This window comes from Miscanthus floridulus, chromosome 16 (assembly GCF_019320115.1).
Source record: "Miscanthus floridulus cultivar M001 chromosome 16, ASM1932011v1, whole genome shotgun sequence".
Classification (NCBI taxonomy): domain Eukaryota; kingdom Viridiplantae; phylum Streptophyta; class Magnoliopsida; order Poales; family Poaceae; genus Miscanthus; species Miscanthus floridulus.
In genome coordinates, this window is record NC_089595.1 from 31,824,432 (window position 1) to 31,851,027 (window position 26,596).

General features: G+C 45.5%; 1 pseudogene; it reads right to left on the minus strand.

The window, feature by feature from the left end:
- LOC136512514 (serine carboxypeptidase-like 26) overlaps nt 1-24,720 on the minus strand; it is a 74,214-nt pseudogene extending 49,494 nt beyond the window's left edge.
- Nucleotides 24,721-26,596: the final 1,876 nt, after the last annotated feature.

Sequence of the window (26,596 nt, forward strand, 5' to 3'; positions counted from 1 at the left end):
TGCGCATGAAAGCGGCCGAATTTATGAGGCTCACTCAGGGAACAAAGTCACTCACAGAATATATGCACGCATTCAACAACTTGTCAAGATATGCTCCTAGTTTCGTGGATACCGAGGAGAAAAAGATAGATAGTTTCAAGCGAGGTTTGGGTACCAAACTGATGAAGACTATGGCAAATTCTCGATGTGCCACGTACAATGAGTTTATTAGTGATGCCTTGACCCAAGAAAACCACAACAATATGCATGTAGTTGCTAAAGGTCGCAAGAGGGCATATGAGGCCGGTGCATCCGGATCTTTCTAGTCAAAAGCACCTATCACAGCTAGGCCACAATTCCGTCCACATGCACCCAAGTTTAGGCCTCCACCACCGAAAGCTCAGAATAATAGGCCACAGAAACCATTCCGTAAGGCGTTCACTATTGCCTTACCAAAAGGAAATGGTAATCAGGACAGCTCCACTGGATTCAAAAGTAATCAACCATGTTTCAACTGCAACCAACTAGGTCATTGGTCCAAGGAATGCCCCCACCCCAAGAGGAATGGCAACCCAAATCAGAACAATCAGAGGCAGGTGAATGCCAGGGCACGTCAGGGACAAGTGCATTATACCACTATGGAGGAAGTGCCCGCCGGAGAAGTTGTCACGGCTGGTATGTTTCTCGTCAACAAGCATCCCACTGTTGTTTTATTTGATTCGGGAGCTTCTCATTCATTTATGAGTCAAGCATTTGCATCTAGACATGATCAAGAAATAATCGAAGTAACCAAAGGGGGTTTTAACATAAGTTCAGCAGGGGGAACTGTTACTACCAAAAAGATAGTAAAAAATATACTCATCTCGATACAAGGGAGGGAGTACACAACAGATTTGATAATATTGTCGGGGTTGTCGATAAGTGTAATCTTAGGCATGAATTGGATGAAGTATTATGGTGCTCTTATTGACACCAGCACCCGTACTATCATGTTGAGAGAACCCACGGGAGGGAATGCTTTTCTAGTACCCCTCTCCCGCAATTTTGAACCCCAACATTTAGCCTATGCTATCCAAACCACCACAGTATGTGATATCCCCGTGGTTTGTGAGTTTCCGGATGTATTCCCAGAAGAATTACCAGGTCTACCACCAGATAGGGACATGGAATTTAAGATTGAATTAGTGCCAGGTACCGCACCCATATCCAGAAGGCCCTATAGAATGCCACCCAATGAGTTAGCAGAACTTAAGGTTCAATTGCAAGATCTATTGGACAAGGGTCTTATCCAACCTAGCTCATCTCTGTGGGGATGCCTAGCCTTGTTTGTGAAAAAGAAGGATAAGTCACTGAGAATGTGTGTAGATTACAGACCACTCAATGCTGTGACCATCAAGAACAAATATCCGTTGCCCCGCATAGACATCTTGTTCGATCAGCTAGCGAAGGCAAAAGTATTCTCCAAAATTGATTTGAGATCAGGTTACCATCAGATAAAGATCAGACCAGAGGATATACCTAAAACTGCTTTCTCTACTAGGTACGGCTTATATGAGTATTTGGTTATGTCTTTCGGACTAACAAATGCTCCAGCCTATTTCATGTACCTAATGAACTCGGTATTCATGCCCGAACTTGATAAGTTCGTGGTCGTGTTTATCGATGACATATTGATTTATTCAGAAAATGAGTCAGATCATGAGGAGCATCTGAGGATTGTCCTATCCAGACTAAGGGAGCATAAGCTATATGCCAAGTTTAGCAAATGTGAATTTTGGATGAGCAAAGTACCTTTCTTAGGTCACATTTTATCAAGAGATGGAATCTCAGTAGACCCATCCAAAGTACAAGAGGTCATGGATTAGAAAGCCCCAACTTCGGTTCACGAAGTTCAGAGTTTTCTAGGGTTAGCAGGATACTATCGTCGGTTTATTCTAGATTTCTCAAAGATAGCTAAGCCTATGACTAGACTACTTCAGAAAGATGAGAAGTACAAATGGACACAAGAATGTGAAACAACTTTTCACACCCTCAGAACTTTGTTGACTACAGCGCCTGTGCTAGCACAAGCAGACATTGAAAAGCCTTTTGATGTATTTTGTGATGCATCAGGAATAGGTTTGGGATGTGTGCTTATGCAAGAAGGGAGAGTTATTGCATATGCTTCTCGGCAATTGAGAAAACATGAAGTCAACTACCCTACACATGATTTGGAACTTGCAGCCGTTGTTCATGCATTAAAGATATGGAGACATTACTTGTTGGGCAATGTATGTCATATCTATACTGACCACAAAAGTCTCAAGTATATCTTTACCCAGCCAGAACTGAACATGAGACAACAAAGATGGTTAGAATTGATTAAGGACTATAATTTAGAAGTGCATTACCATCCGGGTAAAGCAAATGTAGTAGCCGATGCACTTAGTCGGAAGTCCCATTACAACACTGTGGAAGCATTGTTGGAAGATGGATTCAACTTGTTACATCCTACTGTACTACACAATATCACAATCAGTTATTCACTTGAGAGCAAAATCATAGAGCTACAGCAGACAGATGTAGGAATAAGTCACATCAAGAGAAAAATGCAAGAGCAAGAAACCAAACATTTTAGATTGGACGAAAGAGGTGTATTATGGTTTGAGGACCGACTAGTGGTACCAAAAGACCGTGAGCTAAGGAATCAAATTTTAGAAGAAGCTCACTCATCCAAATTGTCTATCCATCCGGGTAGTAGTAAAATGTATCAAGATTTAAGAACCCATTTTTTGGTGGACTAAGATGAAGAAAGAGATCGCAGCCTATGTTGCTAGGTGTGATAACTGCAGTAGAGTGAAAGCCGTCCATATGAAAACTGCTGGATTACTTCAGCCATTGCCTATTCTAGGATGGAAATGGGAGGAAATCAGCATGGACTTTATCACAGGCCTTCCAACGATGCCATAAGGTCATGATTCAATATGGGTTATTGTTGATCGTCTCACCAAGTCAGCACATTTTGTACCAGTTCACACAACATATCACGTGGGGAAACACTCTGAGTTATATGTTTCCCAGATCGTGAGACTGCATGGAGTACCCAGGACCATAATCTCAGATCGAGGACCACAGTTCATAGCTCGTTTCTGGGAGCACTTACACCAAGCTTTGGGAACCAAGCTAATCAGAAGTTCAGCTTATCATACGCAAACTTCAGGACAGATAGAGCGAGTGAACCAAATCCTAGAAGATTTACTTAGAGCTTGTGTTATATCTTCAAAAGATTCATGGGGGAAATGGTTACCTTTAGCTGAATTCTCCTATAACAACAGTTATCAAGCGAGTATCAAAATGGCTCCATTTGAAGCCTTGTATGGCAGAAAGTGCAGAACTCCATTGAATTGGATTGAGCCCGATGAAAGGAGATACTTTGGTATTGATTTTGTCAATGAAGCCGAAGAGCAAGTACGTATCATCCAACAACACATGAAGGCAGCTCAATCAAGACAGAAGAGTTATGCTGACAGAAGAAGAAGACCACTAACTTTTGAAGTGGGTGACTATGTATACTTGAGAGTATCACCCATGAGAGGTGTGAAAAGATTTGGGATGAAAAAGAAGCTTTCACCAAGATATGTAGGGCCATACAAAATTTTGGAATGAAAAGGGAAGGTTGCGTATAAGTTACAACTTCCACCAGAGATGAGTGCAATCTTTGATGTGTTCCATGTTTCTTAGCTAAAGAAATGTCTTCGAGTACCGGAAGAAGCTATTGTACCCACCAACGTGCAGCTCCAATCAGATTTGACCTATGAAGAAAAGCCAATTCGAGTATTAGAAGAGATGGAGAGAGTGACAAGGAGTAAGATTATTAAGTTCTATAAGGTGGTGTAGAACAATCATAGTGAACAAGATGCTACGTGGGAAAGAGAAGATTATCTACGAGAAGTTTATCCCGCCTTTTTCCAAGAATGGTAGGTCTTGCAAATCTCAGGATGAGATTTTTATAAGGGGGAGGGGCTGTAACACCTTGGGTGTTAGCCTTGCATAACATGAGCATGATCATCACGCATTCATAAACAAGCATTTACAATTGAAACATTTGATTGAAACATCTGCAACATTTGCTTGTTATCGCATGTTTCATTATCATATGCAACATTTCTCGTTATTTCATGTCTCCATGTGTATCTGCAAATGATCATGAATGAAAACATGTACTTGGTAGAAGTGAGTCACAAAAACATGTAACCACACTTGGGTTAGCAATTAGAACATTGTTCATGAAAGTCACTTTTCTTAATCAAGCCTTTAAGGCATGTTTCCTGTGATTGCCCTAACTAGCTCTATGAGTGACTACTACATAAAATGATTGAATGACCTTGCAAATTGCTTAAACATGCTTAGGATATCATTATGAACAACTTTGGTATTTAGGGCTAGGGCTAATTTGGTCATTTAGTCATGGTTTGAGTATGTATCATAATTTCAAAGTGACATGTTTGACTAAAGTTGAACTAGATGTTAGAGACCTTGCATGGAGGAGATCACTAAAGCAAAGTTGTAGGGTTTGACATAAGGAACAACTTTTATTTTTAAGTCATGAACTGATTTAGCTTCTAACATGCTTGAATAGGTCCCACAAAAATCAGCAAAATCAAATTTTTTCTAAGTCTGGATCACTGACAGCCTGACAAGCTGACCTTGAGCATGACTTTACTCTGTTTCTGTTGTGAATTAGAACAAGTGCTTTGAACAAATATTGTAGCTGGTACATAGGTCTACAAATTCGGTTTAGGAAGTTTTGGCTAGAAGTCCACGGATTAAGAGTTTGTTCAATGTGAAAACCCGTCGTCAGGCTCGGTTTCGGTTCACTGAACGAACTGAATCAAACCTTCGGTGGCCGACCGACGCCAAAGCGCGAACGCCGTGTGTCTGCGGCGATAGCAGCGCATCGCCAATGCCCTAATCGCACAGGCCACGATGCACCTGGGCACGGCCTTAACCCCACCAGTGTCTGCCCGAGCCATCCCGCGCCCTCATTTCGCTTTTCTCGGCCTCTCTTCCTCGCCGCAGCAGCAGCCAAGCTCCCGCAGCTCCGCCATCGCCATAGCCGTGCACAAGCTTGTGCCTAGCCACTCCATCACCACCGCAGCACTCCATCGCCACCCCAGCAACCCCCTGCCTCCTCCCGTGCCCGCTGACAGCATTCGGTAAGCGCCAGCGTCGTGTGCAAGCTCGCCGGAGCTCCACCGCCAAGTCCGTCACCGTGGTTGGGGCACGTCCCTCCACCGTAGACTGTGTAGCCATGCGCGTTAGGTTCGCCTGAGCCCCGGGATACTCGTCCATGCCCTTTTTTGCTTCGCCGTGGCCTCCACCGACGTACCGCCGTAGTCCAGCCCCAACGCTCCGCCATGGCCGCCGCCGTCATCTCTAGAGTCGACAATAGGGTCGGCCAACTGGCTCATTAGATGCGCTAGGTCGAGTAGAAAGTTTGGTGAAGATGTCACCGCCGGCAACCTCGCCGTCGACGAGCTCTGGCCGCGTCCGTAGAGAGGCGCCGCCGGCTCTGTTTCTATCTCGATGACGTGTGGGTCCAACTGACGCGTAGGTCCCATCGGTCAGCGACTCCATGTTTTAAATCCAATTCAGTTTGAATGCAGATTTCACATGTTTTTGTAATTTTTGTATCTTCAACTTGCTGGCTCCATAAATTGTGAAATAAATTTGTTAGTGTTCCTTAGGAAGTGTAGTATTTAGGAAAAATATGTTTTTAACATTTACAGTAGAAAGTTTTGGAGATTTAAATAGGGATTTGAAATGTGCTTTTGAATGCATTCAAATTTGTTTATTTTCTATCTAGAGTTCCTATGCTCCAAAATTTATGAAATTTTTGTGGTAAGCTAGTCTTAGCATATATGAGTTCTGGTAAAAATTTGAGGACCAGTGCATGTGTAGATTTATAGTTATATATTTTTCTTTTATGAATAGTTAATCCTTGCATGAATTTTTATAAATTATTTGTGAGTCCAAAATTCATGAAATTTGTTGGAGGTAATCCTAGTACCATATTGATGCTAAGAAAAATAGGAAATCTATTGCTTGACACTTTTCAATAGGATTTTCCATTTATGCTATTTCAAGCCTTGCTTCCTTGTCATTTTTGTATAGGATGTTCTACTTAGTAAAATGACATGAAATTTTTATAGTAGTCCTTTGATAGCATTAGTAAGGCACTGTAAATTTTTGAGAATTTATGAGGTACATCTGATATGTGTTTATCATTTAACCTAGATATCTAAGTAAAATAATAAAGGCATTTAAATAAATAGTTTGGGCTTCACCATTTTATTACCTTAAATGTATTTGGTATGCTTAAACTGTTGGTAGATTCTATGTTGTCAAATGTTGAATGATTACATGAAGTAGAAGTATTGTTACTTTATATTGCATGTTGAATAGTTTCCCGGATAGATTCTGTAGTTTGAGGAGTTGCATGTTGAAACTGATGTGTACTGTAAAAATGGTTAATAACAAAATGGTAGAGAATTTGATAAGCTTTCCAGAAAGTCTAGGATCACTATTTTTGGATTAGTAGAACTCTAGTTATGAGTGAAACGAATAGCTACTATTTGTGGCATAGTCGATGCATTGTAGAAGTAGTTAAGTAATAATCGAGAAGAGATATGCACCTACTCAATAAACATGATGCACTTGTTAACATTATGCATTCGTAATACTTATGCCATACTCATGCATCTAGGATCGGAGGAAGAGATCATGTTGCTGGAATTCGAAGAAGCAGAGGAAGGGAACCAGCAGGAGGATCCGCAAGCCACAGCTCCTGAAGGCATGGAGCAGAACCCTAAAGAGCTTCCAGAGTGCCCTGACCACCGCCCTACTTCCTTTCTGCGAGGCAAGCCCTGGAGCATTATAAGTCTCCCAGTAATTTACAAATGTTTACTTACGTATTTATGGTTGATGCATTAGGTTATAAGAGTTGAATGAAACCACTTGATGCATGTACATTCCTTGTCTAGATATTACACCTTTAATCGGTATAGGTCCAGGATCGAATAAATGCTTAGCCATGCTTAGACCGGTAGAAGTCGGGTGATGTCCTGTCACCTGCGAGATATAGGTGGATACCGGAGTACGGTTGGCTATATCTGCCATCGTGGAACAGAACCATGAGGTAAAAGTAAATCAAGACCGGACGGGAGGTCGATAGAGAAGCAACAAGACATGGAGGTCTTGGGTGTGGATCTATCCCCGTCTGTGTTGATCAAGGACCGTACCATTGTTAGAACTTCTGACAAGATTGAACGCATGCCTCTCACTTAGCTGGCCGGATAACTCGTTCCGACCACGAAGTCGAGTAATTCAACTCAGGCCGGGAATCGTTCTGTTGTGCGCTCCTTCCGGGGAACGATCAGACTGAGCCCAAGGGCAGGCTTGGCCTGAGCATCCTGGCATCTGGTGTTCTAGATTGTGCGGCGTAGTACGGACCCGCAAAATGTGTACCTGAGTTGTACCAAAGGTGACCTAAGGCTATCGTGGCTGGTAGACCTGGGTTTGTGTTAGGAATAAATTCCTAGCTGGTTGAAATCGATTCGAATCACCGTCTCTCCCGGATAGTGAGAAACTTGATTAGCTCCAACATCGTAGTAACTGTGTTATGAAACATGATGGTTCGGATGAATATGGAATTACAACACCTGCTATGGTTACTATTGTATGCTTCTAAATGATATACCACATGTTTGGCACAGGATAGTTGCTAATCTAGAAATGGATAGTTATAATTAACTTGATAAAGGAATCATAATTGTACAACGGATCAATTGCCTTTTACGCAAAATGTTGTCAAGTTACGTCCACTTATACAGCCTTGCATAATCCTTGGAGTCATTTTATTTCTGGTTCATGACGGGTAAGTCTAGCTGAGTACCTTCTCGTACTCAGGGTTTATTTTCCCATTGTTGCAGATGGCACTGTGTATCATGGGTATTGCAAGAGTTGCTTCTATCCCGCCGTGGATGAGGAGTAAGCCTTGGGCAGGCTTCTTTAGTAATTCCTATCTTTGCTTTTGTGGACCGTGATCTGGCTTGGCACTGTATCAAACTATGTTGGAAACTTTATCTTCGAACTTAATTGCTTCCGCTTTATTTATCAAACTCGGTTTATAATAACTTTTATTCGTACTCTGATGATGAAAAGTATTTGTGAACGTTATGTAATATGTGGCATGTATGTTGAATCCTGTACGATCTTGGTTGCTGTAAATCGTTTATCAAGACCCATCGTGGTACTCGACGGACTACCGGGTTTATATGGGTTCAAGTATAACAGTGCGACCGCTTGCGGATTGCCATTGTACTTGTATTCTTATAAATTGGTCGGTTCTGTGACATCCATGAGGATGCCTAGGAGGCTCCTGCTATCCATAACATACCTCATGCAATTTGACAGGCTGATCCTATAGCCTTAGTATCTCCCGGGCCCTGAAACTCATCACCCTGTAGTCTCTGCCGTTGAATGCAAAGTGTACGAAGTTGTGCTGTGGGTCAACGTAGAGCGAAGCATAAAACTGCCGAACCCAAGATGGCACATACAGTCCAGTCCGGCCAATCAGATCTGACAACCCTGGCAAATATGACAAGTAGGGGCGGATATGTTCTCCAGCTGCTGCCACAATAGACTCTATACTGCATACCCGCTGAGATCTGAACATTGCCCCACTGTTGAGATAAGCGTTGTAGAAATCCTCCTGCAGTGGCGTGTAGAAACCCTCAGCTGCTCTCTCATCCCTCCTTGGAGGGAACCACACCTCAAACTCAACAAACCTCAGCTGCCGAACCTGTCTGGCCGTGGCAGCCCTCAAGTCAAGGTGTACCACTGGAGGCAAACCCTATGGTCTAGGTGGTGGGCATGAACCCCTGCGCTGTGTAGCTGGCCTCGGTTGAACTGTAGCACTGGAACGACCAGAGCGGCGTAGCTGGGGTGCCTGCTCGGTCTCCTTGGCCTGCTGGCCCTCCTGTGTATCCTGAGCTGGCTGAGGCTCTACTGGTGGGGGCTGCTGTTGTGGCTCCTACTGGGGCTCCCCCTAATGTCGAGGCTCCTCAATAGCCAGTCGACGTCCTACCATCATGACAGTCCTAGGTGGACCACCATGACGATGTTCAGCCTCCTCAACCGCTGCCCTCTGTGCTGGTGTGAGCTGTGGATCTACAATGACAACACCACTACGAGCACCACCTCTCTTGGCACGCTCTGCTGCCTCAGCGACTGCTGCTGCTCTTGCTGTCTCTATGTCGGGGTACTTGCGCTTCTTGGATGTCACCTGCTTCGTTGCCTTGCCTTTCGATCCTATAGGCTGGCGAGGCGGGGGCCTCTGATCGTCATCTCCTGGACCACCACCAACATTCTTTGTGTGAGCCATCTGATCTGACAAGAAGATGAACTGCCGCTGATGAAGATCAACTGTCAAACTGACACTCCTAAGGCTTGGCCTCGATCCGTACTCACGAGCTTGGCTCCGAGTTGTCTGATAACTGCCACAAGAACCTCAATGACACCGACTCGCTGCACGATGGAATAGATGGATATACAAATAAATACAATATATCTAATAGATGCGAATGACCTAGGAAGCAAGCAATGTAGGTACAAAATTGAGATGACGGGCATGCTACCTGACGATCAGCGATCCAGGAAAAGAAGAGACGTCGCGCGGGGAAACACTGAACCGGCTAGGGTTAGGGTTCTCGAAGCTCTGCGAAGAATCGACCGGGGATCAGCGACAATGACAAAGTTAGGGTTGCTGCGCTGACGCTAGGTAATTAGATGAATTGGCAGAAGGGCCTTACCGGCGTGGAGGCAGGGCTGGGGCATGGCAGATCGGCGCGGAGGAGCTGCTCGCTGGCTGGAGACGCTAGATGCACTGGCTCGGCTCCGGCGGCGCTGGATCATGAGAGGCGCGTGGGAGCAGAGGACGGCGATGTGGTGACGCGTGGTGGCTTGAGCGCACGAGGAGGCTCGGTGGGAGCAAGAGCAGGGCAAACGGTGGTGGCGCGCGGCTGCAGTGGATGGCGGCGCGTGGAGCTAGATGGCGGCGTTGGCTTGGGAGGCATGCGGTGAGCTGGCAAGGCATGCTGTGGTGGCGTCAGCGGCTTGGGCATTGGACTAGATGGGGTGGTACGGCCGGATTGGATTAAATAGGTCCCCCAACGCAATAGCTAAGGAAACAGAAGAAGAGTCCTGATGTCGCGCAAGATCCACTGACCGGACGCTCCGGTGGTAGCGACCGGACGCTACCACCTAGGGTCCGGTCAATTCCAGAGAGGTCCAATTCCTCTGGAATCGCGACCGGACGCGTCCGATGGTCCATGACCGAACGCAGGTAGGGTCCGGTTAGTACAGCATGTTTCTTCTTCAAACGACTGGACGCTGGATCCCTTCCTGACCGGACGCATAAACACAGCGTCCGGTCACTCCTTCAGCAGCTGTTCAGCACCTGTGAACTGACCGGACGCTGGACAGCAGCATCCGGTGCAGTGTCCGGTGGTCCTTTTCTAGCAAATCTTCAAAGTTCCTTTGCGCTGCCTGTTCCCAATCAAGTCCCAACTTAAATAAGATCCAAATAAACACCAATTGGGACTGATGTGAGTGACCTCTCTCAAACCCTCATATTTTTCAAAATATTTTGCCTTAGGCTATAATTCTTTTTAAGAAAATAGGCAATAAGAGGGCAAATGAAACAAAACGACAAAACAACATTCATGCATATGCAATACTTTGTAAGTAAATCTAGATGCTTGTCAAGTTTGATCCAAGGTTAAGCTTCTTCACACGCTTTTCAGCGGTTATCTTAACCATGTTAGACAAGCCCTATATGCATTGCCAAAAATTAAACATGTTGTATATTATAATGAATGCAAGGGACAACACAAGCTCAATTTTTAGTGAAGTTGCTAAAGTCAAGTACATTGAGCTCATTCTGCAATCTACAAAATGTAGCATCATCTAGCGGTTTAGTGAGGATATCCGCTAATTGATCTTCGGTTCTTACACCTTCTAGTGATATATCATTTTTAGCAACATGATCTCTTAGAAAGTGATGGCGGATATCTATGTGCTTGGTGCGAGAGTGTTGAACCAGATTATTTGCAAGTTTTACCGCACTTTCATTGTCGCACAAAAGAGGTACCTTTTCTAGAACTACACCATAGTCTAGCAAAGTTTGTTTCATGTATAAAATTTGTGCACAACAAGCACCCGCGGCAATGTATTCCGCTTCGGCGGTGGACAAAGCCACACTATTTTGTTTCTTGGAGGACCAAGACACAAGTGATCTACCAAGCAAATGGCATCCTCCGGATGTGCTCTTTCTATCAACTTTGCAACCGGCATAATCTGAATCGGAATAGCCAACTAATTCAAATATAGCTCCTTTGGGATACCAAAGGCCAATGCTTGGTGTGTGCTTAAGGTACCTAAGGATTCGTTTTACGGCTATTAAATGTGTTTCCTTAGGATTAGCTTGAAATCTAGCACACATACACACGCAAAACATGATGTCGGGCCTAGATGCGGTTAAATATAACAAGCTACCAATCATAGAATGGTAGAAAGTTTGATCAACCAGGTTACCTCCCTCATCTAGGTCGAGATGTCCATTGGTAGGCATTGGTGTCTTGATTGGCTTACATTCATCCATCTTGAATCTCTTGAGAAGATCTTTAGTGTATTTCTCTTGAGAGATGAAGATGCCTTCTTTCATTTGCTTGACTTGAAAACCAAGAAAGAATGTAAGCTCACCAATCATGGACATCTCAAACTCCTTCGACATCAATTCACCAAATTCTTTGCATGAGTCTTCATTTGATGATCCAAAGATGATATCATCAACATATACTTGACAAATGAAGATATGCCCATCAAGCTTCTTGGTGAATAGTGTGGTGTCGACCTTCCCAATGGTGAAGCCCTTCTCAATGAGGAAGTCCTGAAGGCGCTCATACCAAGCTCTTGGGGCTTGCTTAAGCCCATATAGTGCCTTGGACAACCTATAAACATGATTAGGATATGTAGGGTCTTCAAACCCGGGAGGTCGATCAACATAGACTAGTTCATTAATAAAGCCATTTAAAAATGCACTTTTCACATCCATTTGATATAGTTTCATTTCATGATGTGATGCATATGCAAGTAGGATACAAATGGCTTCTAATCTTGCAACCAGTGCAAAGGTCTCTCCAAAATCCAAACCTTCAACTTGAGAGAACCCCTTTGCCACTAGTCTTGCCTTGTTCCTCACAACAACACATTGATCATCTTGCTTGTTGCGGAACACCCACTTTGTTCCAATGACTCTTGCACCTTTTGGTCGCTCTTCAAGAGTCCAAACTTTATTGCGAGTGAAGTTGTTCAACTCTTCATGCATGGCATTGATCCAATCCGGATCTTTGAGAGCTTCTTCTACCTTGGTAGGCTCATAGCAAGAGACAAAAGAGTGATAAGCAATAAATGAAGCAAGTTTTTGAGATCGAGTCATTACACCCTTTGATGGACTCCCTATGATGAGATCTTGTGGATGATCTTGTAGTAGAGGTGTATTTCTTCTATTGACCACTTGAGGAGGCGGTTGTGGAGCATCAACATCTTGTGCTTGTACCACCATTTGCTCATGGGAGATATGAGTATCTTCATTTTCTTCTCTCCCATCTTTTTCACCATCTTGTGGCACACTTGATGAAGAAGGTTGATCAATGACTTGTACATCATCTTTTGGCTTGATGTCTCCAACCGGAATGTTCTTCATAGCCTCCCTCAATGGTTCATCACCTACATCATCAAGATTCTCATGTGCTCCTTGGGAGCCATTAGATTCATCAAATTCCACATCATATGTTTCTTCAACCAAGCCGGTGGCATGATTAAATACTCTATATGCTTTGGACTTTGATGAGTAACCAACAAGAAAACCAATATCACAACATCTTTGAAACTTCCCTAGATGTTGCCGCTTCTTGTAGATGTAGCATTTGCAACCAAACACTCTAAAGAAGGAGACGTCCGGCTTCTTCCCATTGAGCAACTCATAAGGTGTCTTGCTAAGGAACTTTTGAAGGAATAGGTGGTTTGATGCATAGCAAGCGGTGTTGATTGCTTCCACCCATAGAGCTTCGGGGGTGTTGTACTCACTAGCATAGTTCTTGCAAGAGTGATCAAGGTCCGGTTCTTCCTCTCAACTACACCATTTTGTTGAGGAGTATAAGTTGCGGAGACTTCATGCTTGATCCCAACTTTATCACAATAAGCTTCAATGTTTGTGTTATCAAATTCTTTTCCATTGTCACTTCTTATCTTCTTGAGCTTCACTTCAAATTCATTTTGAGCTCTCTTGGCAAACTTCTTGAAGCAAGATGCAACTTCGGATTTGTCATGAAGGAAAAATACCCATGTATACCTTGAATAGTCATCAACAATCACAAGACAATAGGGATTCCCTCCCAAACTCTTGTATGTTGTTGGTCCAAATAAATCCATGTGTAGGAGTTCTAGCACTCTTGTGGTTGACATGAAAGCTTTGGTTGGATGAGTATTTGCAACTTGCTTGCGGGCTTGACATGCACTACAAAGCTTGTCCTTCTCAAACTTTACATCCTTCAACCCTCTCACCAAATCATTCTTCATAAGCTTCTTGAGTGAGCTCATCCCAACATGAGCAAGTCTTCTATGCCATAGCCACCCAAGTGTTGTTTTGGTGAATAGGCAAGTCTTCAAATTGGCATCTTTGGAGGTGAAGTCCACTAGATATAAGTTGTTGTATCTAAATCCATTGAATATCACTTGATTATCATCTACCTTGGATACAACAACCTCCTTCTCGGTGAACAAGCATTGGAAACCAAGATCACACAATTGTCCAACGGATAGCAAGTTGAAGCTCAATGAAGCAACATAGAGCACATTGGAGATGGAATGATCATTTGATATTGCCACTTTGCCCAATCCTTTAACCTTGCCCTTTGAGTTATCTCCAAATGTTATTTTCTCTTGTCCATCTACCTCTTCATCTAGTGAGGTGAACATACGAGGATCACTGGTCATATGTTGAGTGCAACCACTATCAATAACCCAATGACTTCCACCGGTCTTGTAGTTCACCTACACACAAGAGATTCAAGCTTTAGGAATCCAAACTTGTTGAGGGCCCTTCACCTTCTCAACAAGTGACTTAGCCACCCAAATCTTCTTGGGCCTATTCTTGTTAGGGGGGCCTAAGAACATGACTTTCATCTTCCCACTAGAGTCCTTTCTAAGCATGTAGTGAGCATTGAAGGCAAAGGGTCTAGCATGCTTGGGCAAGGGTTGTGGCGGTGGAGTTTGGCACTCATGAGCAAAGTGGCCTTCTTGTACACACTCAAAACATCTCTTTGGCTTTGGCTTTGGCTTTGATTGTTGTTGTTGAACTTGAGCCTTCTTCTTCTCTACACTTGCCACATATCCAATGCCACTTCTATCCATCTTCATGATGGTGTTCATGAGTAGCTCACTTTGGAGATGCTTGCCTCTTGCAAACTTGCTCAATCCCACCTTGAGATGCTCTTTCTCCATCTTGAGCTTCTTGTTCTCTTCCTTGAGAACATCATTGTTCTTCTCTTCCTTGAGCTTCTTGTTTTCTTCTTTGAGCTTCTCATTCTCAAGGATCAACTCTTCATCATGATCATGAGTTTCTAGCATAATGGCATTGTGGCTTTTGATCTCTTCAAGATCTTTCTTGAGCTTCTCATTATCACTCTTGAGCTTGACATATTCATCATAGTCATTGCACTCAACCACTTGCTTGCCTTTGCCACTAGATCCTTGCTCAATGCTCTCATCAATCAAATCATCACATGATGTAGCTATATCAATCTTAACAACATGGTTAGTAGCATCATGTGGCTCATTTGGTAAAAATTCTTGAGCAATAATAAGAGTATCATGATTGATCTTAAGAGTTCTATACTCGTCTTTTAGCTTGTTGTGGCTAGTGATGAGCTCATTGTGCACCCACTCAAGTTTATCATGTTTATCTTTAAGCTCTTTCTTAGAAGATTTGAGCTCCTTGAGTTTGGATGATATAGTATCATTAGTTTCTCTAAGCTCATCATTAGCCTTTTCCAATGTATCACATTTTGCTAAAAGTGAATCATTTTTAGCATCAAGCTTTTCATTTTTAGCTCTACTCTTCCTAATGATCTTAGTGTATTTTCTTAGTATTTTGACAAGATCATCATATGAAGGTGAATCATCATCATCGCTATCATTATCACTATCATCATCACTAGCATGTTCATCATCACTACTATCACCATCATTTGATACCTTGCGTTCACCCTTGGCCATAAGGCATAGGTGTTTAGAGGATGATGGCGATGGTGGCGGTGAAGATGAAAGATCAATAGCAATGGCGGCCACCTTCTCATTGTCACTATCATCATCGGATGATCCACTTGATGAATCAATGTCCGTGAGCCAATCACCGATGATGTAGGCCTTTCCACTCTTCTTCTTCTTATGGAAGTCTCTCTTTTTGCCATCTCTCTTCTTGTATGGCTTGTTCTTCTTCTTCTCATCTTCATCTTCATTGCTTGAGTCATCTTTCTTGCCCTTGTTCTTGTTCTTGAACTTGTCTTTCTTGGGCTTTGTGCATTGATGAGCGAGATGGCCAAGTTCGCCACAATTATAGCAATCCATCTCGGAGATAGGCTTTCTTCTTGAGCTTGTGAAGAACTTCTTCTTCTTGCCATCGAACTTGATGCCACTCTTGTTGAGCTTCTTTAGCATCTTGGCGGTCTTCTTCACCATGAGAGCAAGACTTTCATCATCAACTTCATCTTCACTTGAGCTTTCATACTCAAGTCTTGCCTTGCCCTTCTCTTGGCTAGCTTTGAATGCTAAGTCTTTGTCTTTCTTCTTGTTAGAGGATGAGCCATCTTGTGGCGTGATGTGCATGTACATCTCATGAGCATTGATCTTTCCCAAGATTTGTGTTGGTGTAGCAGTGGAAAGATCACCTTGGTGTAGCACGGTCACAATATGCCCATATTTGTCAATGGGGAGGACACTCAAGATCTTTCTCACAACGTCGGATGGTGACATTTAAGTAAGTCCAAGCCCATTGACTTCCTCTACAAGAACATTCAAACGTGAATACATCTCATTAGCACATTCTTTGGAAAGCATCTCAAATGAATTTAGCTTTTTAATCACAAGATGATAGCGTTCCTCACGCTCACTCTTGGTTCCCTCATGGAGCGCACAAATGTCCGACCATAGTGCATGGGCGTCTTTGTGGTTCCTTACGCGGTTGAACACATCCTTGCAAAGGCCTCTAAAGATGGTGTTGCGAGCCTTTGCATTCCATTTTTCATAATTAACCTCATCGCCTTGTAGGTTAGTAGCATCCCGAGGTTTTAGAAAGCCTTGTGAGGCGGCTCTAAGGATACCAACGTCTAGAGCTTCTAAGTACGCCTCCATGTGGATTTTCCAATATGGAAAGTCATCTCCCTTAAAGATAGGAGGAGGTCCATCCCCATGAGACATCTTGCTCTAAGCGGTTAAGCTTAAAAACGTGAGCACGAGGCTCCGATGCCAATTGAAAGGATCAAGATGCCCAAGAGGGGGGGGTGAATTGGGCTAATTCTAAATTTTCTTGCAATAATCAAATCCTATGGATAGCCCAATTAACCCCTTGTGCCTAGAAAAGTGTTTCTATTGATCTAACGCACAAAGGACTTGCAACCTATGTTCCAAACTTACTTTAGCACGACAATTCTATGAATGTAAGAACAAGTATTGAATTGCTTAAAGTAAATGCTCAAAGTAAATGCTCAAGGTAAATAAAGAGAGAGAGGAACGTGGTGATGTTTTGCCGAGGTATCGGAGAGTAGCCACTCCCCACTAGTCCTCATTGGAGCACCCGCACAAGGGTGTAGCTCCCCCTTGATCCACGCAAGGATCAAGTGCTCTCTACAGGTTGATTCTTCGACACTCCGTCGTGACAAATCACCCAAAGCCGCTCACAACTTGAGTTGGGTCACCCACAAGCTCCGCCGGGTGATCACCAAGCTCCCAATCACCACCAAGCCATCTAGGTGATGGCGATCATCAAGAGTAACAAGCATGAACTCTCACTTGGCCACGCGAAGCCTAATGAGAAGATGGATGCACACTTGTCTACTCTTGATTCACTAATGAAGCTACTCTCTTGGATTCACGAATCTCAATCACCTCACTAGGACCTTTCTCTTCTTGGCACTCTCAAATGTGTTTCTCAGCTGTTGGAATGAGCAAAAAGTAACTCCACACATGAGTGGAGCTTCTATTTATAAGGCAGCCTAAAAAACAAACAGTTATGAGCTTCTACGGGGTGACCGGACGCTCCGGTCAGGTTGACCGGACGCTCCGGTCAGTTCAACCCGCATTCCAGTGAAAATGTGTTGACCGGACGCTGGCAGGGTCCGGTCACCACTGACCAGACGCGTCCGGTCGCATTAAACCCTTACTGGAACCTTACTGTACTCGACCGGACGCTGAACCCCCAGGGTCCGGTCAGGACTGACCGGACGCGTTCGGTCGTAGATTCCCTTCTCTAGAACCTTACTGGAGTCGACCGAACGCTGCCTCTCAGCGTCCGATCACTTGACCTCTCTAGCGTCTGGTCGCACTGAACACAGTCGCTTGATCAAATGAACTGACCGGACTCTACGGCCAGCGTCCGGTCGCACCGGAGCCAGTGTTCGGTCAGCATTTGACCCTCCATTCACTTCCAACTCTCGAACATATGTGAATGAAGTTTGCTCCAATGGATCATAGGGTTGTTGTGGAGCTACCTAGTGCTAGTTTTAACAAGTGTGCACCACACCTAACTCACTAGACTCATCTAGGTCAAGCTACCCGTCCATACCCCCCTTAATAGTACGGCCAAAGGAAAAACAAAGTCCTAGACTACTCTAAGTGTCACTCTAACTCCAATCGACACTTAGAACTAGTCATCCTTAACCTTGTCGTCCATCCTTTGAAAACCGAAATGATTTCCATCGTAGGGGCATGACCACCTCGATTGCCCAATCGATCTCCATTACCATGACCTAACTTAATTGCCTCTGCAAAACACACATTAGTCATAGTAATCTTGTATTGTCATTAATCATCGAAACCCAACACGGGGTCTAGATGCTTTCAAGCTCAACCCTGAGAAGTGCGTTTTCGGGGTCCCGAGGGGCATGCTGCTTGGTTTCATCGTCTCCGAGCATGGCATCGAGGCCAACTCGGAGAAGATGTCGGCCATCACATGGATGGGCCTGATTCAGAACGTAAAGGGGGTATAGCGAGTTATAGGGTGTCTCGCCGTGTTCAACCGCTTCATCTCATGCCTCGGCGAACGAGGTCTCCCCCTGTATCAACTTCTAAAGAAGGCCGACCACTTTGAATGGATGTCCGAGGCCCAGAAGGCACTTGACACGGTCAAGCAACTTTTGATGAAGGCCTCAATCCTAGTTCCTCCGACCGATGGAGAACCCCTTCTGCTCTACATTGTGGCCACCACGCAAGTGGTCAGCGCCGCCCTGGTAGTGGAGCGAGAAGAAGAGGGACACGCCCTCAAAGTACAACGCCTTGTGTACTTCATTAGCGAGGTCCTATCCAATTCTAAGACCCGCTACCCCCAAATCTAGAAGCTCCTGTACGCCGTACTCATCGCTAAGAGGAAGCTACGCCACTACTTTGAGTCACATTCGGTGACAGTTGTGACGTCCTTCCCCCTCGGCGAGGTCATCCAAAACTAGGATGCCACGAGAAGAATCACGAAGTGGGCACTCGAGCTGATGGGTCAGGGCATTACATGGTCTGCATCTATTTCCCCTTCTCCAACAATGTGGCCAAATATGAGGCGCTCATCAATGGCCTATGCATCACCATCGAGTTGGGCATTCGATGCCTCGACGTCCAGGGTGACTCCTAGCTAGTCATCGACCAAGTCATGAAGGAGTCAAGCTGCCACAATGCCAAGATGGCTGCATATTACCGAGAAGTCTGCCAGATGGAGGACAAGTTTGACGGCCTTGAGCTCAACCATATTCCAAGGCGTCTCAACGAGGCAGCCGACGCGCTGGCAAAAGCAACGTCTGGCCGAGAGCTGGTGCTAATAGGCACCTTCGCCAGTGATCAGCACAAGCCCTCGGTTCGCTATGAGGAGCCAGAACAAGCTGGTGATGGGACATCTGCATCGGGCTCGAGGGCTGACCAACCGTCGACTCCATCTGACCATGAAATCATGGAGCTCGAAGAAGACCTAGCGACAGAGCATGACCCTCTAGTCGATTGGAGGACTCTCTACCTCGACTACCTCCTCCATGAGGCACTACTGATGGACAAGATGGGGGCTCAATGGCTCGCACGTCATGCCAAATCCTTTGTCCTTGTTGAGGGCAAACTCTACAAGCGAAGCCACGCCGGGATCCTGCAGCGCTGCATCCCCATCGAACAGGGGAAGCATTTGCTGAGCGATATCCATGGTGGGGTCTGTGGTCACCATGCCGCGCCTAGAACCCTGATCAGAAATGTGTTCCAACAAGGCTTCTACTGCCCGACCACAGTAACCGACGCCGAGCAGATTGTGCGCACCTACGAAGAGTGTCAGTACTATGCTCGGTAGACTCACCTACCAGCCCAAGCGCTGCAGACGATCCCCATCACATGGTCGTTCATGGTCTAGGGCCTCGATCTGGTCGGACCTCTCAAAAGGGCGCCTAGGGGCCCACTTGCTTGTCATTGTAGACAAGTTTACAAAGTGGATAGAGGCTCGGTCGATCTCTGCGATCAAGTTCAAGCAAGCTGTGTTGTTCTTCCTCGACATCGTCCATCGCTTTGGGTCTTGAACTCTATCATCATGGACAATGGCACGCAATTCATTGAAAAGAAGTTCCTCTGATTCTGCATTGAATACCACATCCGGGTCGATTGGCCGCCATGGCACACCCCCACACGAATAGGTAGGTCGAGCGCGCGAATGACATGGTCCTACAGGGCCTCAAGCCTAGGATCTTCAACCGGTTGAACATGTTTGGCAGACGATGGGTCGGTGAGCTTCCTGCGGTGCTCTAGAGCCTAAGGACAATCCCCAGCCGAGCTACCGGCTACACACCATTCTTCATGGTCTACGGTTCTAAGGCTATCCACTCGATCGACCTCGACTATGGAGCACCAAGGGTTAGGGCATATGATGAACAGGGAACTGAGGTGTCCCTCGAGGACGCAATGGACCAGCTAGATGAAGCACGCAATGTTGCAGTCCTCCGCTCGGCCAAGTACAGCAAGCATTGCGCCGGTACCACATCCGTCGAGTGTGGGGTCAGGCCTTCAACATCGAAGATAGTCCTCTGCCTCATCTAGAGTAGCAAGGACCGCCACAAGCTCTCTCCGCCATGGGAGGGACCATACGTCATCGTGGAAGTGTTCTAGCTAGGTGCCTACAAGCTGAAGACCATCAACGGCGAGGTCTTCACCAATGCCTAGAACATTGAGCACCTATATTGCTTTTACCCTTAATGAACACACACATTCTCTTATCAGTTTCATTATCGAACTCCCCGATCTTTTGTGACACCTGACCCTAGCAACGGCAAGGGGTTAGGCCTCACTCGGAGGCTAATAAGAGCGTACCTATCTGGTAGACAGTCTCTACGTCCAACCCTTTCTCACGATTAAGACCCAAAAGCGAAGTTTGCGGAAACAAATGCTGAGTAAAATTGGTCAGACTACGAGAAACCTACGCCTTGGCGGCTACGACGTCTTTGCTCACCAGCATAATCAGAGTTTTTTTCGCACCCCGGGCTTTTTGGCCTAAGCCACGAAAAGAGTCGGTACGCATTTAAGAGTCTATCCGCCTAGCAAACATTCTCTGTGCTCGACCCCCTATCCTGTTAAAACCTAGGATCTAGGGTTGCGGGAACAAGCTCTGAGTATAACTGGTCAAACTACGAGTAACCTATGCCTCGGTAGCTACGACGCTTTTGCTCAACAACATGGTCAGAATTTGCTCACCCGCACCCTGAGCTTTACAGCCTTAACAACGGAAAGGGACGAAATGCACTAACCTTTTTATACAAAAAGGGGAGAAGAGCTAAAAAGTTGTTTTGCTATAACAAAATTTAAGAGCTCGTTCATTTATTACAAGTTCGCCGCCTAGCTTATCTGCCTATCTAAATTCTTGCAGGGATGTTCACATCCTCTATCTCCGCAGGTAAGTCTTGTCTCAGTGGGTAACACAAGTCGATCGGACGGCTTGGCCACTGCCAAGAAACGGGTAGGGAGCAGCAAGATACCCCACACGGGTTATGCTGACCCCATCATGAGCGACGGACCCGGATCCCACTCGATCATATCCGGTAAGAGCTCCCTGAACCCATCACTCTTACCATCGAGGTAAATCCTATGCCCAGGTCGATCGAATGGCTCAAAACCACTGTCGAGAGACGGGCCACCCTTACTTTACGCACATTAATTTCGCTATCGAGCCTCCAACCCTAGCAAAGGTAGGGGGTCGGGCACTGCTCGGGGGCTGGCAAGAGTGTCTATTCGGTAGACATTCTCTATGCCCGACCCCTCCTCACGTTAAAAAACTGAAGGCAAGGTGTGCGGAGACAAGCGTTGAGTAAAGCTGGTCGGACTGCGAGACACCTGCGCCCCGACGGCTACGGCGTCTTTGCTCACCAACGTGATCAAAGTGTTTGTCCCCGCACCCTGAGCTTTAGCCTCCACCTTCTCGGGAAGGGTTTGGAGAGGCCCACCTGCATAATCTCCGTCGAGGAGAGGCCGAACTCGACTATGGAGCGCCAAGGGTCAGGGCATACGATGAACAGGGAGCTGAGGCGTCCCTCGAGGACGCAATGGACCAGCTGGATGAAGCGCGCGATGTTGCCATCCTCCGCTCGGCCAAGTACCAGCAAGCATTGCGCCGGTACCACATCTGTCGAGTGTGGGGTTAGGCCTTCAACATCGGAGACAGTCCTCTGCCTCGTCCAGAGCAGCAAGGACCGCCACAAGCTCTCTCCGCTATGGGAGGGACCATACATCGTCGTGGAAGTGTTCCGGCTAGGTGCCTACAAGCTGAAGACCATCGACGGCGAGGTCTTCACCAATTCCTAGAACATCGAGCAGCTACATTGCTTTTACCCTTAATGAACACACACATTCTCTTATCAGTTTCATTATCGAACTCCCCGATCTTTTGTGACACCTGACCCAGCAACGGCAAGGGGTCAGTCCTCACTCGGAGGCTAATAAGAGCATACCTATCTGGTAGACAGTCTCTACGTCCAACCCTTTCTCACGATTAAGACCCAAAAGCGAAGTTTGCGGAAACAAACGCTGAGTAAAACTGGTCGGACTACGAGAAACCTACGCCTTGGCGGCTACGGCGTCTTTTCTCACCAGCATAATCAGAGTTTTTTCGCACCCCGGGCTTTTTGGCGTAAGCCACGAAAAGAGTCGGTACGCGTTTAAGAGTCTATGCGCCTAGCAAACATTCTCTGTGCCCGACCCCCTATCCCGTTAAAACCTATGATCTAGGGTTGCGGGAACAAGCTCTGAGTATAACTGGTCGGACTGCGAGTAACCTATGCCTCGGCGGCTACGGCGCTTTTGCTCAACAGCATGATCAGAATTTGCTCACCCGCACCCTGAGCTTTACAACCTTAACAACGGAAAGGGACGAAATGCACTAACCTTTTTATACAAAAAGGAGAGAAGAGCTAAAAAGTTGTTTTGCTATAACAAAATTTAAGAGCTCGTTCATTTATTACAAGTTCGCCGCCTGGCTTATCTGCCTATCTAAATTCTTGCAGGGATGTTCTCATCCTCTATCTGCGCAGGTAAGTCTTGTCTCAGCGGGTAACACAAGTCGATCGGACGGCTTGGCCACTGCCAAGAAACGGGTAGGCAGCAGCAGGATACCCCACGCGAGTTATGCTGACCCCGTCATGAACGACGGACCCGGATCTCGCTTGATCATATCCAGTAAGAGCTCCCTGAACCCATCACTCTTACCATCAAGGTAAATCATGTGCCCAGGTCGATCGAATGGCTCAAAACCGCTGTCGAGAGACGGGCCACCCTTACTTTACGCACATTAATTTCGCTATCGAGCCTCCGACCCTAGCAAAGGCAGGGGGTCGGGCACCGCTCGGGGGCTGGCAAGAGTGTCTATTCGGTAGACATTCTCTATGCCCGACCCCTCCTCACGTTAAAAAACTGAAGGCAAGGTGTGCGGAGACAAGCGTTGAGTAAAGCTGGTCGGACTGCGAGACACCTGCGCCTCGACGGCTACGACGTCTTTGCTCACCAACGTGATCAAAGTGTTTGTCCCCGCACCCCGAGCTTTAGCCTCCACCTTCTCGGGAAGGGTTTGGAGAGGCCCACCTGCGTAATCTCCGTCGAGGAGAGACCGGTGCCCCCCCCCCCCCCCCCCCCCCCCCCCCCCCTAAAAAAGTTGAAAACCTTTCATGATTTCTAGCCAAAATTACCTGCATCGCTCCTCCTGAGATGTAGAACTCTCTGTCCTTGTACTCCGGAAATTGCTCTAGCCAATTCACTAGGAAGCTATAAGCATCTTCCGCTGGAAAGAGCAAAGGATTACATAGAATCCCATTTGTAGTAACCACATAATGACCGGAACTGAACAGCAAAGCAAAGTTTAGAATTGAAGCCTTTAGTGGGGCGCGTGCTTTTATGATAATTTAACGTTGTTACATGATGAATTTACATACAAAGTCATCATTGAGTTTGTCAAGGTCAGAGGACGTGTTGGTGTAGGAGAAGCCAACTCCAACAGGAGACTCCAAGAACAGCAGGTTAGCCTCTGGCAAGAACAAGAAAGACTTTGAAACAAATGCAACTAGCCTTGAGAATGAAAAAGAATCAGAAATCAGGAAGCAGAGCACCTTTGTTCCAGGCATATTCGTTGAACTCCAGCGCTGCTCCTCGTCTGACAACTCTGAGAGGCCCTAGCTCAGATGCAGCTCCATAGCCAATTGAGGAGCAACCAGGTCCTAAATCGGTAATCACAAGTTAAACCTTCTAGAAATTAAAACAAACGCGCAAAGGGTAGCAAGAAGTGAAGTTCAAAAATGAGACAAACGCGCAAAGGTAATTCAGAAAAATTATCATCAATGCATACAAATGAAATGATCACAAATACCAAGAACATGAATCGGCACAGAGAAGAACAAACTACAAAAGCAAGAACAGACGTACCAGTAAGTAGTAACCAATAAGACAGACAGGTCATCGCTGCTCACCAACTAAAGAAGCAGAACAAATGGTAGGAGCAGTACACTAAGAATCGAGTAAAGGTCACTAATTTCCAATGGAAACTAATCCTTTGAAATTTTGTAACTGCTAAAGGTACGGTAGAGAAGAAGCGACCTCCATTGAGCCAGAGGAGGAGCGGATTCTCCTCCGGCGTGGTCTGCGCCTTGAAGAACCAGTAGAAGAGCGCCCTCCCGTTGCGCTCGTTCACCGTGACGTAGCCGGAGAACTGCGACACGCTCGGGCTCTCCGGCTGCCCGGGGAGGCGCACCACCCTGTCGGCGTCCCGCTGGTCGCTGGTGGCGCTGGCCAGCGACTGCGAGGAGGAAGAGAAGGTGGGCAAGGCGAGAGCGGAGACGAGGCAGAGGAAGAGACCTGCTGCCGACATCGCCACGGGTACGGTCGGTGGGAGATGGTTTGGGTGCCTGGGACTGGGAATGAATGTTTGGTAAGAATAACTTGGCTATAGAGTTTTTCGTGATTTGTTGGCAAGAATGTTTGGTAATAAAGTTTTTTTGCTGGGTCAAAGTCGGGAGTTTTTTTTTATGCTTTCTCACACCATCGCTCATGTGCTTATGTTGCGTGTAGGATGGCTAATCATGTTTATCTGTTTTTTTATATAAAGGATTCATTAATCAGGCCTTTATATCCAAAAGGATATACACAGCCAAAAAAATACAATAGTACTTAACTCATACCTTAACAAAGAGGAGAACACACAATTAAAAGAGGAAAAAACTACGACCTCGGCACATTCCTGCATCACGAAATCATCTCCTGAAACAGCCAGATTCGACGAGTGAGAGTCGTCAAGTCGCCGCTGCCCCAAGTACACCATCGTCGCGAACCTCCGCTGGTGCCATCTTCATCCGCTTCAAATGAGGTGACGCCATGCGTCGTCGGTTAGCCTACCTTCATCCATCGTCGTCCAGTTAGGATTAGTCGATTAGACGCGAGCCGACTGGATCCGCTTCCAATTCACTAGAATCCAAGGTCTCCGCCACCCATAGGGCAGCCGTCGTCGTCGGGATAATGGCAGTCTCCTCTGTTGGAGTCCTCTGTTGCTGTCGCCGAGGATTATCCTCTTCCGCCCAGACTCCCAGGCCTCCATCGCTTCTACTCTTCTAGGGTCGCCGTTGTCGCCCATAGGATGGGTAATCACGTTTACCTTTTACATATCTACTTATATATTATACTCTCTCTATTCAACTAGAAGTTTTTTTCCAAATAGACAACAAAAGCTTTGCCGCAATTTTTTATGAGATGGAGAAAATAAAAGGTAAATTGTTGGCCCAATTTTTTTTTATTGAAAACCAACTCCAAAAGTCACAAACTTCAATACATCGAACCGAACAACTGGAAACTTCACTCCAACTCTACGTCAACTTGGTCGAAACGACCCAACTAGCAACTCAACTACCCTAACATCTAGCTAACAACTAAAACAACTCAGAACACCTCCACTCAAGAATGTAAATTATTCTATATTCAAGTTGGAGGATGATTTTAAAAATATAGGGATAGCTTTAGGAGGGTAAATCTGACATTACTCAATCAAAAATGTTTTTTTAACTAGCGTAGTATTTACTTATGTGTTGTATAAACATCCTCCAATTATTTATGGCCCTATGGCGTATATAACAGCACTTTGTGACGGTTGAAATCAAATAAAAATAAAAATAAAAATATAATAAGAAAAATAAAGAAAGAGTCTCGATGTAAAAGAACGAAGATAGACCGGACGCGCTGTTGGCCTATTTAGTTGTTTATATTTATTTATATATAGGAAATGATACGATGGTCTTGGAGCGTGCCGTTGCCCAGTATTGTTGCGAGGCCCAAATCATTAGCCCCATTGAGCGCTGTTAAGGCCCATACTTAGCCGGCCACATCCACTCTCCTGTCATGCTGGAGGCATGGGCTCAGAACTAGGCCTTGAACATTAATTTGGTGTTCCAACTTGACGATCAAACTGCGTTGTGGCCTTTTGCAACTACTTATTCAGCCGCGCTACACCTACACGTCGGGTACCCATGAAGATATAACTGAAAATTTTATTTTGAATAATACCAAACAAAAGATGCTTTTTATTAGTTGATAGAATATAAGAAGATATCAGTAACGGAGACTGGGCGTTTACTCTTTTATTAGCATGACTGCCTATTGCAGATATTATTATTTTATAATAATATATATACAATTAGTGACTACTCATCACCCGGTTGACAATTGATACAGTTATCATCCACTTTTTGAGCCAATCATAATTGAACAC